Source organism: Tenebrio molitor, chromosome 8 (assembly GCF_963966145.1).
Source record: "Tenebrio molitor chromosome 8, icTenMoli1.1, whole genome shotgun sequence".
Classification (NCBI taxonomy): domain Eukaryota; kingdom Metazoa; phylum Arthropoda; class Insecta; order Coleoptera; family Tenebrionidae; genus Tenebrio; species Tenebrio molitor.
Window position 1 is genome coordinate 19890955 of NC_091053.1, and position 12582 is coordinate 19903536.

General features: G+C 37.1%; 1 protein-coding gene and 2 long non-coding RNA genes across 3 annotated transcripts in view; 2 read left to right on the forward strand and 1 right to left on the reverse strand.

Annotated features, from left to right (window-relative positions):
• Positions 1–12582, forward strand: part of LOC138136846 (E3 ubiquitin-protein ligase RNF126-like) — a 209027-nt gene that overhangs the window by 185700 nt on the left and 10745 nt on the right. The gene's annotated exons all lie outside the window — the stretch shown is intronic.
• LOC138136911 (uncharacterized) lies at positions 2292–5294 on the forward strand. Its single transcript, XR_011161495.1, has 4 exons — positions 2292–2408; positions 2974–3143; positions 4517–4644; positions 4694–5294. It is a non-coding gene; the product is annotated as an uncharacterized lncRNA (long non-coding RNA).
• LOC138136941 (uncharacterized) lies at positions 6045–7152 on the reverse strand. The gene is made up of 2 exons (XR_011161510.1): positions 6298–7152; positions 6045–6175 (listed from the first exon to the last, which is right to left on the reverse strand). It is a non-coding gene; the product is annotated as an uncharacterized lncRNA (long non-coding RNA).

Sequence of the window (12582 nt, forward strand, 5' to 3'; positions counted from 1 at the left end):
AGATTGAAGATAAGCAAAAAACAGCATTCGTTACTCAAGAAGGGCATTTTCAGTGGACATGTTTACCGTTTGGTTTAAAAACCTCACCAGCAATTTTCCAAAGAATTTTAAGTACAATTATAAGAAAACATAAGCTGTCGGATTTCACTGTTAATTACATAGATGATATTTTGATCTTTTCTAGAACATTTGCAGAACACATTGATCACTTATCATTGCTGTTGGAAGCAATTTTGAAGGAAGGCTTCAGACTGAAATTTTCAAAATGTAACTTCGCACAAGACTCGGTGAAGTATTTAGGAAATATAATCAAAAACGATACAATTAGTCCACTGAAGGATAATTTAATTGCTATAAAAGATTTTCCTGTCCCGAGAACACAGAAAAATGTCCGACAGTTTTTAGGAAAAATAAACTTTTATGGAAAATAGGTACCCAACATATCGATTACATTAGATCCGTTACATAATTTACTGAGAAAAGGACAAAAATTCATTTGGTCAGAAAAATGTCAAAAATCATTTGAGGCAATAAAAGGATTGCTTTGTTCGACACCTATTTTAGCGATCTTTGATCCAAATTTACCGATACACATTTACACGGACGCGAGTATACAGGGCATAGGAGCTGTCTTGAAACAACCACAACGAAATGGAGAAGAGAACCCATGCGCCTATTTTTCAAGAAAACTGAGCGACACTCAGAAAAGGAAAAAAGCTGTATATCTGGAGTGTCTGGCAATAAAAGAAGCAGTGAAATATTGGCAGCACTGGCTCATGGGGAAAAAGTTTACAGTTTTCTCCGATCACAAACCCCTAGAAAAAATGAACATCAAGGCTAGAACGGATGAAGAACTCGGAGACTTAACATATTATCTATCTCAGTTTAATTTCGAGGTAGTATACTCTCCAGGGAAATACAACTTGGAAGCAGACTGTTTGAGCAGAAATTCAGTATTGGAACCACTTGAAAATCAAGACGAATGTTTAACAATCGTTAACTTAGTCAAGCTAAAGGACATCCAGCATGATCAAAAAGAAAACAGTGATATAAAAAATAATAAACACAAACTAAACTTACGAGTAAAAGATACAATAATATTATAAACAGATGGGGAAAAAGGAAAAGATAATACTGTCGGAGGAATTTAGTAAAAAATTAATAGAAAATATACACTATGTTTATTGTCATATAGGCATAAAACAAATGGAAAATAAAATTAAACCATTCTATACAGCACAGAACCTAACACGCAATATCAAAGCAATCTGTGAAAACTGCGAAACCTGCATAAAAAACAAATCTAGAGGGAAATATAGATTTGGACTAATGTCTCACTTAGGTCCTGCTACTCACCCTTTTGAGATAGTATCCATAGACACCATCGAGGGATTCGGTGGCTCGCGTTCCACAAAAACATATTTACACCTTCTTGTAGACCACTTCACGAGATACGCTTTCATTTTGACTTCGAAAACTCAGAATTCGAATGATTTTATAAAACTGGTTCGACGAGCCTCGGAAGGCAACAAAATTGGTATGATTCTATCGGATCAATATCCAGGTATAAACTCAAAAGACTTTAAAAAATTTTTGAACGAAGAGAATATACCCATCGTTTTCACGGCAGTAAACGCACCATTCTCAAATGGTCTGAATGAAAGGCTTAACCAAACGCTAGTTAATAAAATTAGATGTAAGGTAAATGAAACAAAGGTAAAATTGGCCTGGACGACCATAGCACAGGAATGCACGAGAAGATATAACGAAACGGAGCACACGGTGACAGGATTTTCCCCTAAATATTTATTGGAAGGAAAAAATATTGATATATTACCAGATGAATTAAAACGCGAAAAAACTTACATTGATTTCCTTCAAGATAGAAAACTCGCCTTGGAAAATACAAAAAAATCACATACATATAACAAACAACGATTTGACAAAAACAGAAGAAAGTGCGAGTTAAAAGTAGGAGATTGTGTGTATGTTGAAAACGGAAACCGCTTAAACAGAAAAAAATTAGACGAATTAAAGATTGGGCCATATAAGTTTCTAGAAAAGTTTTCAAACTCTATATACAGGGTAGACACGGGCCACAGGAAGTCGGAATCAAATCTTTTCCATGTCACAAAACTTGTTCCGGTTCTGGATTACGAGAATCCAACTTTATGAATGTATATATGTTTTTTTCTTGCAGGGGGGGAGATGTAAAAAGTTCGTCGTACTTCTTTTTAGTTCTTTTTAATTTGTACTTCGGTACATTTGAATTTGGCGCGCGCGACATGTGACGACAAAGATGGCGGCGTGTCGTTGTTAGCCTGTAACAAGAGAGGGGACCAACCTTCGAGATTGTTCGAAACGAAAGAAAGCGAATAATAGCTTTAATGCCGTTTCTCTTGTTACAGGTAAGATTGTTTTATATTGTAAATAAATTTGGTGATGGGTAGATTAAGAAAAATTGTTAGGTATCAATAAAAAACTCTTGTTACAGGAGAAACACAATATAGTTTTTATTCGCACTTCACGAAGACCCAGAAAACATTATATACAGTATGCAACCAACTATACATTGCATAACAAGTTTTGACCTGTTTTTAAAGCATATTAAAAAAAGTTAAAATTCTAAGAATTCTGCCTGGTTTTTAAAGGTATATTTAAAAATTAACATATTCAAAGATTTTGCCCTGTTTTCAAGATAGAAGGCATACCTACTATACAAACTCATGTAGCTAACGATTTTTTTTTTAAATTGACAGATTTTTCCGACGGTGTAAAACACCCTGTCTGTAAAATTGATGTAAACTGTATTTATTAATGAATTAGGATTATATGCGACTTTTCCCGGTTTTGAAGTTTGTACTATATGGGCCTGTTCAGCACAACAGTTCAAATTTGAGGATTTTACCCTATTTTTAAAGATAGATATTTAAAAAACTAAAAACATTTTTGACGATTTTGCTCTGTTTTTAGGTACTGCTACGATTTAAATTTCGCAGCAAATCGTATTTCCAAAACATTCGCGAATGTTCGAGAACGTGCGCACGGCCCGCGGTGTTTCCGCATCCGCCAGAGAAAAACCTTCCGAGAGGGCAGTATCAAATTGCAGCGGCGGTCAAGTCTTAATCTTTTAGGGGAAGCAGGTACTGATTTCCAAATAAGTAAATAGCAGCGCTTGTCATTTTACCCCCCAGGGAGTGGGCAGGTAGACTATTATAAGTAATAACTATCCTTTACCTGGGACTTTTAAGGAGGTAACTAATTAATCATCTGCAAAGTCTGCAATTTTCGGAAAAGAGAATAATAACGGGAAACAAAATTTTCTTCGAAATCATTGGAAGGTAAATTATATTTTTTTGCACGACCTGTATATAATGAGCAACTTTACTCCCTGATTGTATGGAGTGAAGTGGCTCTTTTTTCCCCTTGGGCAAACAACCGCAGCCAACTCAAGCTTTTAGTCATGTTTTTTCCCCTTGGGCAAAAAACCATAGCCTATTCAACCTTTTATGGTATATATTTATTTCGAATTAATTTGTTTTTTCACTCGAGATGCAGTTTGTAGCCTGAAGGCGAAGCCCGAGGATCCTACAAAGCACCGACGGTAACAATCTTGCAATCCCGAGGTGCAGATACTATTGTTTGCACGATCCAAAAATTTTAATTGAAAAAAGCCGAAAGGTTAAAAATTATTTTTAACTGTCAACATGACATTTAAATTCAGCTTGACAGTTAGTGATAACTGATAACTTACAAATTTTCGGCTTTTTTCTATTAAAATCGGTGAGTCGTGCAAAAAATAGTATATGGACCTCGGGAGTGAATGATTTTTACCCTCAGTGCTTTGTAGCCCTCGGGCTACGCCCTCTCGCTACAAACTGCACCTCGGGTAAAAATCATCCACTTCACTCCCTCGGTACATAATATACGGGGTGATCAAATAGGACTGTTTAAGTTGGTAACACTGAATTGTATTTTAAATCGTATAACAGGAGTAACTTTCGGTTGTTGATGGCTTGTCGTTGTTAATGCTATACCTACATCAGATATTTGTCAAATAAACCAACAAAACATACCCGGTTGCAGTGTTATAAATAACCGAAATATAAAATTTTCCTAATTGTACTGCCAACTTAAACAGTCCTTTTTGATCACCCGGTACTATTATATCCGTGAACAGTAAATAATTGTTTAAAAAAATTTGTACAGTGTGAAAACGTACCGTCCGCGTAAATTTTTGACGATGTTGACAAAAATTTTTGTGGCAAGAAAAAATTATAATGTTTTTCTTTTGTCATTCACCTGAAGAAAATCCTGATTTCGATTAGTTTTAATTTGAATCGATTCAAGAGCATCATGTACACCGTATCAAAGGTGTACATGATGCGTAATGAACTGAGAAGTGCAGTGCTACCTGAAAATTTCTAAATGATAAGCCGACCCGTTATTAAGATTATAAGCGCTGCAGTTTACATCAGGTTATTAAGACCCAAACTAACCGCGCGCTGCAATTTAGTACTTTTAGGATTTTAAAACCTTCGATCCTCGCTGCAATTTGACATCGCCGTTCCGGGGCAGGGGCAGAAAGCATATAAGGGGGAAACCAGCGCGATTCTGAGAAGTTTCCACGACCTTTTGCCCGGTGTATGTTTTGAGTACAAAGGGGGAGTGTAGATGGTATTTAAGTTTGTAGCAGGTGCTGGTTGAACGTGGTGGAGTCGAAACAGGCTGGAGGAGCAGGCATCCAAGGAGTCCAGACCGAATCGCAGCTGCCCATTAGCGGCCTCCGCCACCTCCGATCGCTTCAGCGGATCCAACTCATGCCGGCATCTGCTGGGCCGTTCGTCCCCGAAACTCACCTGGAGGACACGGACTTCCCTACAACCGGAACCATGGTGATAACACCCTCACCCTCAGGTCGTGGCTTCCCGAAGAGATCGTTCACCTTGTATTCTATCTTTTCGGTCATTCGTGTAAAGTGTCTCTTTGTCAATTAATCTCAGATAGAAGCTTCGGTTAGGGGGAGTTGCTGTATACCCCACGAATTAAATTTTCAAAAATTTCATTATCAGTCAGCCATTTTGCTCACCTCGCCAGTATTCGCTTATCGCTCAGGTTCATCATCCTTTTTTTATTCGGGTTCTTACTCCGGGTCTCTCCGAAAGAAAGATTATTTGTTAATGTCTTTTGTTTTCGGACGAGGGAGTACTTCGGAGACCTCCCTCCCGCATATGCGGGCGGCGTAGGCGGGGCTCGAGCGACCTCCTCCCTTTTTCACTTTTGTTATTTTATTTCCCGGAGGAAGATCTTTCGAGAGCGTCGCAGGATTAAATTCCTTTTATTTGTCATTGTTCACACCTTTAGCGCCAGTAGTGTCCCGTAATTTAATTTTACTTTTTAATACGGAATTTATGTTATCATTATCCGGGTCTTCAACGGCCAGTCAGGCGGTATCGAAGTTATGATTACCTTTTATTCCCTGTAGTTCAATTGGAAGAAAAATAAACGATTGTACCAGTTTTTCGAGTTTTTTTTCCCGACTTCCGGGCAGATCCAAGACTTTTCGCTCCTGATTTTCAGCACTTTCGAAGCGACGACGGTGAGCGGCGACAGAGAGCCAACCTTTCATACGAAATCGTTGTTGTCATAGCCAAAAGTAAAACAATAATGTAACAGTACCTTTTTAAAACAGTCCAAATTTTGAGGAATCTATAAAATTCCATTTCGGCAAAAAAATTCACCTTCGGAAAAACACTTCAAATTTAAGGATTCTAGGTACCCCGTTTTTAAAGGTCTATTCAAAAGCAAATATTTTAAGAATTCTGCGCGGCTTTTAAATGTATATTGAAACAGTAACATTTTTAAAGGGTTTCTCCTGTTTTTAAAGCATATTAAAAAAGCCTTCAGTCCATGAGACTGCTGCATTTCAAGGTACATATTTGACCTCTTTATAATAAAAAATAACAAAGTTATTATTCCATTACCAGTTAAAAAATTGGGTTAATTCCTTATCGATTTAGAGTTAGACAGAAAACAAACCAACATCAGGATTTAAAACTGTAGCAAAATAACTATATTTATAGAAATATGATTAGTTATTGTATCTTCATGAGCGGAGCTCGAGGCGGAACCTTCTTCTGAGACTGCTGGTTCCGAGGAAGCAGTTGACTAATCCCTGCAAAAATACAAATATTAATTACACAATAATTTTCATTTGAACTATGTACCTACGTAGGTACTTGTACAAGTAACGAAGTAACTACATAAATTAAAAATTAAAAACGAATGTTTCCTTACCCTATGAAGATTCTAATTTTTTCCATCAGGATGTCCCGAATTTTAGTAGTCTTGAGAAAAATGTTTTCCCATGGTTTTCCATATCGTCGAATTAGAATCCCGGTAGTCCCAATTTGATGTGAACCTCTAAGACGAGGCGCATCGAATGCCATTATGTCTTTCTTGACATCGTGCGGCTTAATAAGCATTTCCGTTTTATTAAACTTCAAACGGGCTAAAAATGGCTTAAAAGTAGAGTAAAGCCGGCCTGAGATATGACATTTGGTGGGGGAAATCTGCGCGGACAAAGTATTCCAGTGGCGTGGCAAAACCGGTCACAGCAGAGAATCGCAGAAAAAGAAAATGAAAACGAAGGAATGTATTTGCAGAAAAAGCAAGTAAGCACGAAAGAACACAACTCAGAATCTTAAAAATTGAAATTTGGAATGGCATTTGTCTCAAGTTGCCAACATAAATTTTCAAATATTGGTAGCACCATGCACTGCTGTTAAATGTCAAAAGTAGACGCACGTCATGGCGACTTCTTCACGGACTAGGCTCATCGGACTATATTTAAAAAATGTAAATCTAAAAATTTGTTGTGATTTGGTGTTATTTAAATGATTCATAAATTAAATACACATACTTAACCTCACTGCCATGGTTTTCAAATGGCAATTCGCTCTTATCGCCGCTTTTATCGCTCATCGCAGCTCCAACATAAACGTTCCCTTATAAATAGAGCGCGGACAAAATGCGGGAATCGCATCTCGCATTCATCATAGACGTCGACTCGAGGTATGCGTTCGCCCACTAATTGTGTATCTGAATATTCAGAATTCACAATCCGAAGTCATTCTCGACTGCGCTTTCCGCCTTGGTGTACACCTGAAATACAAAATACTATAAAACTCAAGGGTATGGCTAGAAAAAGATATCTCAAAAGCAGGGATAAAATAGCTATTTATGCACCAAGGGCGTTACAACGATGATTACGCCCGGAGAACGATGAATCCAGCTCGAGGGCTTTAGCCCGAGAGATGGATATCGTTCGATGGGCGTAATCATTCGGTGACGCAGTGGTGCATACAAGATTTTATTTTTCACCATACGTGTTCTTAAAAAAAAATGGCATCTTTGCAATTATGAATTGATGAGGACGTTATGAATTCATTACGCCCGCATATTCTTATTACGCCCGCTTATTCTTGTTACGCCCACTTATTCTTATTACGCCCTGTGTTATTCCCCGGTTGTTATGGACATGTTTACGTATTTCGTATCCTAGGAGTTATCATGCAATTATACTAAAGTGAAAAATAAAAGATTATGAGGAGTTCTCTCAATTGGGTCGTAAACTAAAGAAACTGATAGATGATTCGTTCATAAAATTCAATCGAGATATGGAGGAATGCATTAGATCTAAAGCAACCAGATTTCGGAGTTATCTTCAACAGATGAAAAACAACTCTGGATTGCCTCATTATATGGTTTACCAAAATAATGAGGTTACTGGAAGTACCCATATCGCAAATTGTTTTGCGGACTTTTTTAAATCAATCAAAATGCTTTATTTTGCCCTACGGGCTTTCGGATTCCTTATTACAAACATAAACATAAAAATAACAATTTATTGTTCACCCTCACTCCTCTCGTTCTCCATTCTTTCTCTCCTCTTCCTTATTCTTTCATCCATCTCCCTACCGTCTTCGCTCCATATTTCTCCCCATTCCCTTCTCATTCTCTCTCTCATTTCGCCGCATGTGTTCGATTTTCTCACTGTACTCGCGGTCACCGCCTGCACCTTCTCTCTCTCTTCTCCTTCATTCCCATTCCTGTTCTCTCTCTCCTCGTCCCCACCTCTGCAACCCGCTATCATTTTCCTCTCTCACACACACTCTCTCCCCTCCATATTGTACTTCGATTCTCTTATTCTCTCTCTTCTCTCTTACTTATCTGTGTCTTTGTCCCTCTACCTTTTTATTCACCTTCTCCTTGTACATTTTCTCGCCGGGTCGTCTTCTTATTCTCTCCTTTTTTCTAGCAAATTTTCTTCAGTTTCTCCTGTCTCTCGTCCTATCTAAACCAGTCCCCGTTTATCTGTATTTTCCTGTATCCTATTTTCACCCTTTTTCCTTTATCTCTCTCCTCTCTGGCCAACTCTCTTAACTTCTTTTGTGTTTCCCTTTCTTCTTTTGTCAAATCGTCATCTATATACATCCTCTCACTTTTTTTTTCCTTTAACTAACTCTTACTTAGCATTATGTTCTTCTTCTGCTCCCAACTTTATATTTTCGCCAGCATCATCTTATCTTTATTTATTTTACATGCTTCCTTTACTTTCACTTCTTCACCATTGTTCCACCTCCCTCTCTATATTTCCACTTCTTGCCCTTATTCCAGTTATTATAACATTATTCTTCCTTTCCTTCTTTTCTCTTTGTTCCATCTTTGTTCATCCTTTTCATCCAATCTGCCTTCTCCAACTGCCCTTTTTCTTCTCTTCCTCTCTCCTCTCTCACTGTCGCTAATTCTTTGCTTAGCTCCCCATTTTACTCTCTCACTGCCGCTAATTCCTTTCTTAGTGTTTTGATCTCCTCTCTCATCTCTCTTATCATGGTTGTTTTCATTTCCTTATCCATTTCCTTGCTTTGATTTTCTTCTTCGCTTCTATTTGGTAATCTTCTCGTTCTGGAACTATTTCTGAATGGGTTCAGGCCTTCTTCCGACATCCTACCCTCTTCTCTTTCTCTCTTGCTGCTTTTTTTCCTTGCTTTCGGCGATTTCGGCATGCCCTCTCTTTCTTGCCCGCTGTCTTCTGCTTATCACCTCTCACTCGCTCGTCGTGGCTATCGCTGCCAAACCAGGCAACTGATTTAAGTCGACATTTTCTAAAGATGAATTTCAACATATCTCTCCAAACTGTACTTCACAGAACAACGTAATGTCCTTTTCTCTAGATAAAGAAGCTATTTTGGGCGCATTTAGAAAATTGAAACATAATAATGTCAGTGGCCCAGATCTGATTCCAGCTTTTCTCGTGTCTGACTATGCTGAATCTTTTTGTAAACTCTTACGCTTTTTGTTTAATCTGTCTTTCCAATCTCGTATTTTTCCTGATGCTTGGAAAATCTCTAAACTTGTATTTGAATTTGTTGAATCATCTACGCTAATTACACTGTTTTCCGCATGAGTGAGATCTAAGATCGAGTACACATCTACAACAGCCACATTTTATTGGTGGAATCAATATTGCGTAAATTCTTGAAGGTTTTGTACTTTAGAGAAGATGGCGTTTATCCTCGTATTGGTTTGCCACAACAATTGCTACTTCAACGTTTTGAATTTAACAGTTGCTTGGAAAGAGTAGAGAGACTAGAAGAGCACAGGATACCTTTTGTATTAAGAAACGACAACCCCCCAAATCTTCCTCAAGCACGACCAATCGATAATTTTTGGGCTCTTCTGAGTGGAAGAGTTTATAACAATGGTTGGAAAGCTCAAAACGAACAGCAGTTAAGAAGGAGAATAATGCAGAAGATCAGAGAAGTTGATTTAGTATCTGTCCAAAATCTAATGAGGTACATTAAGAGGAAGTTGCGAGCCATTGAAGACCATGGCCCATTAGCAATTATACAATATAATTTTTATGTTAAGAAATATTGTTGTTATCACTTGTTCTTGTTACATTTGAAATAAATTATTGCAAACATTTTTTTATTTTTTGAAAATATGTATTCTCAAAACTTTTGCAACATACGTTATAATCCTAATTCATTAATGAATACAGTTTTACATCAATTTTACAGACAGGGTATTTTACCCCGTCGGAAAAATCTATCAATTTTCTTTTAAAATCGTTAACTACATGAGTTTGTATAGTATGCCTTCTACCTTAAAAACAGGGCAAAGTATTTGAAAATGTTAATTTTTAAATATTCCTTTAAAAACCAGGCCGAAGGCTTTAATATGTTTTAGAAACAGGTCAAAAACCTTAAAAAAACAAAGTGTTCTGAACAAGCCCATATAGTTTTGCAGGGTAAAATCTTTGAAATATTTGGTTTTTAAATATACCTTTAAAACCAGAGCAAAATTCTTGAAAGACAAAGTGTTCTGAAGGGGCCTCACGAGTAGTATGCTTTGACTGTGAGTGACTAATAATAAATAAGGTGTTCCCTGCTTTTTACCTTATCTAATCATCTTATCAATATTATACAAGTGCGGTGGCATCGGAATTTATCATCAAAGTCTTTATTTCACATGTGGATTAAATATGGATTCGGCATTTTTTGAGTTAGGACATCTTTTTTATTGTAATAGTTGCAATGATTACTTTCGCCATGATTCACCGGTAAGTAGTTCACCTCAAAATTACGTTATTTCATTTTGCTTACATAGATTGCAGATTGCCCTCTTTGCTTCTCTGAATGGGGGGTGGAAGAAATTATAGAGTCAGACGAATTTTTAGATGCTCTTTCGGACAATACAGAATCTCCAGTGGAACTAACAGCATCATCATCAACATCATCACCACTGACGTCACCACCACTAACATCACCACCACGCACACCATCACCATTAACATCATCGCCAGAATCATCACCACCACTAACACCATCGTCACTAACACCATCACCATCAACATCATCACCACTAACAACACCACCACTAACACCATCACCATTAACATCACCACCTCTAACACCATCACCACCACTAACACCATCACCACCACTAACACCATCACCACCACTAACACCATCACCAGTAACATCACCACCTCTAACACCACCACCACTAACACCATCACCACCACTAACACCCTCACCAACAGGCACATCACCGCTACTGTTTGTAGGTAATGTATTTTTCTGTTCTTCGTTTTTGCTACTCTGACTCTTTCAAGTAACATTCACAGTAGGTACAATCGCGGCCATCCAAAAGTGAACGATAGCTTGCGAAAATTTCCGTATTTTTCGTTAGATTAAATTAGGCTTTGTTCATTGGCGTTCGTGCAGCAGGAAGATGCAAGTCTTACTGCAATGTAATTCCTTCGCCACAGCAGCCAACGACCAATTTTCTTCTTGCTTTGGAATAGCCCTAGGGGTCTGAATCGGAGTGAGATGTCGTGGCATTTAAAAAAAATAGTTTCAATAATATTTTTAACGCTAGTGTCAAACTGTGACATTTTAGAACGCCTATGATTTCAAGTAAAAATCAAACTATGAAATAAAAACGTTCACTTTTGGATGGCCGCGGTAGTACATGATTTTATTTCATTTCCTTTCTGATTAATTATTGGCTTTGATTTATTTTCTGTCTACAATTTTATTTTCTTTGATTGTTAAATCTTAGGACCCTATCCACACACTCTGTCTGCATTTTCTTCATCTTATGGCTTCTCACTGGCGCCACCTCTTCATAATCCAGTACCAAATAGAGAAAACCCTCGCAATACAACTTTTTTCTGCCACGTGTGCGAAGATGTCTTTGAAAATTCTACAAGGGTTAGTACGTACAAAATATTTTGATAATGAACAAAAATTCTTGTTGCTTTTTATAGAACCCATTCTGTCCTGGATGTTATAATGATTTTATTCAAGAACTGGAGGATTTTCCAGTATTTCCACCGCGAATGCGTTCTTTTTCATCTTCTTCGGGCAATGGCATAATAAGAATGATAAAAATAAATTCTGAACAAAGGAATGCCAACCCTCGATGTTCTATTTGTTGGGAGGACTTTACCGTAGAAGAAAGAGTTGCTGACTTACCTTGCAATCACATATATCACGATCCATGTATAGTAACATGGTTCCAAACTAACAACAATTGTCCCATTTGCAGACGAGTTTTTCCATGTAATTTACATACTCTACTCATTTACATAAACTAGTGTACTACTCTACAATGCTAAATAACTAATTCTTTCAAAGCAGTAGGTACCTACACACTATAAAAAAATAAAAAAAAACATTCTATATATGTACTAGAAAGCACTACCAATCACAAATGAACATCGTATGGAGCTAAGTGTTTGTGATGTTACAATTGGGGCCAAAAAAATGGAAACACCCCTCTTTATCTAGTAGTTAGTTTTTATTAATTTTTAGCATTGTAATTTGACTGTTATGTCAAAATGAGATCACATAATGTCACACAAGTAGTGGCGTTTCATTATGAAAACCATAAAATTTAGAATTCATTTTATTTTACTGAATTCAATAATTTAATTTAATTATTAAAATAGTAAAACATGTATTATTTTAAAAATAAAATACATACAGTGATTTTTTTTTAAGACTGGCC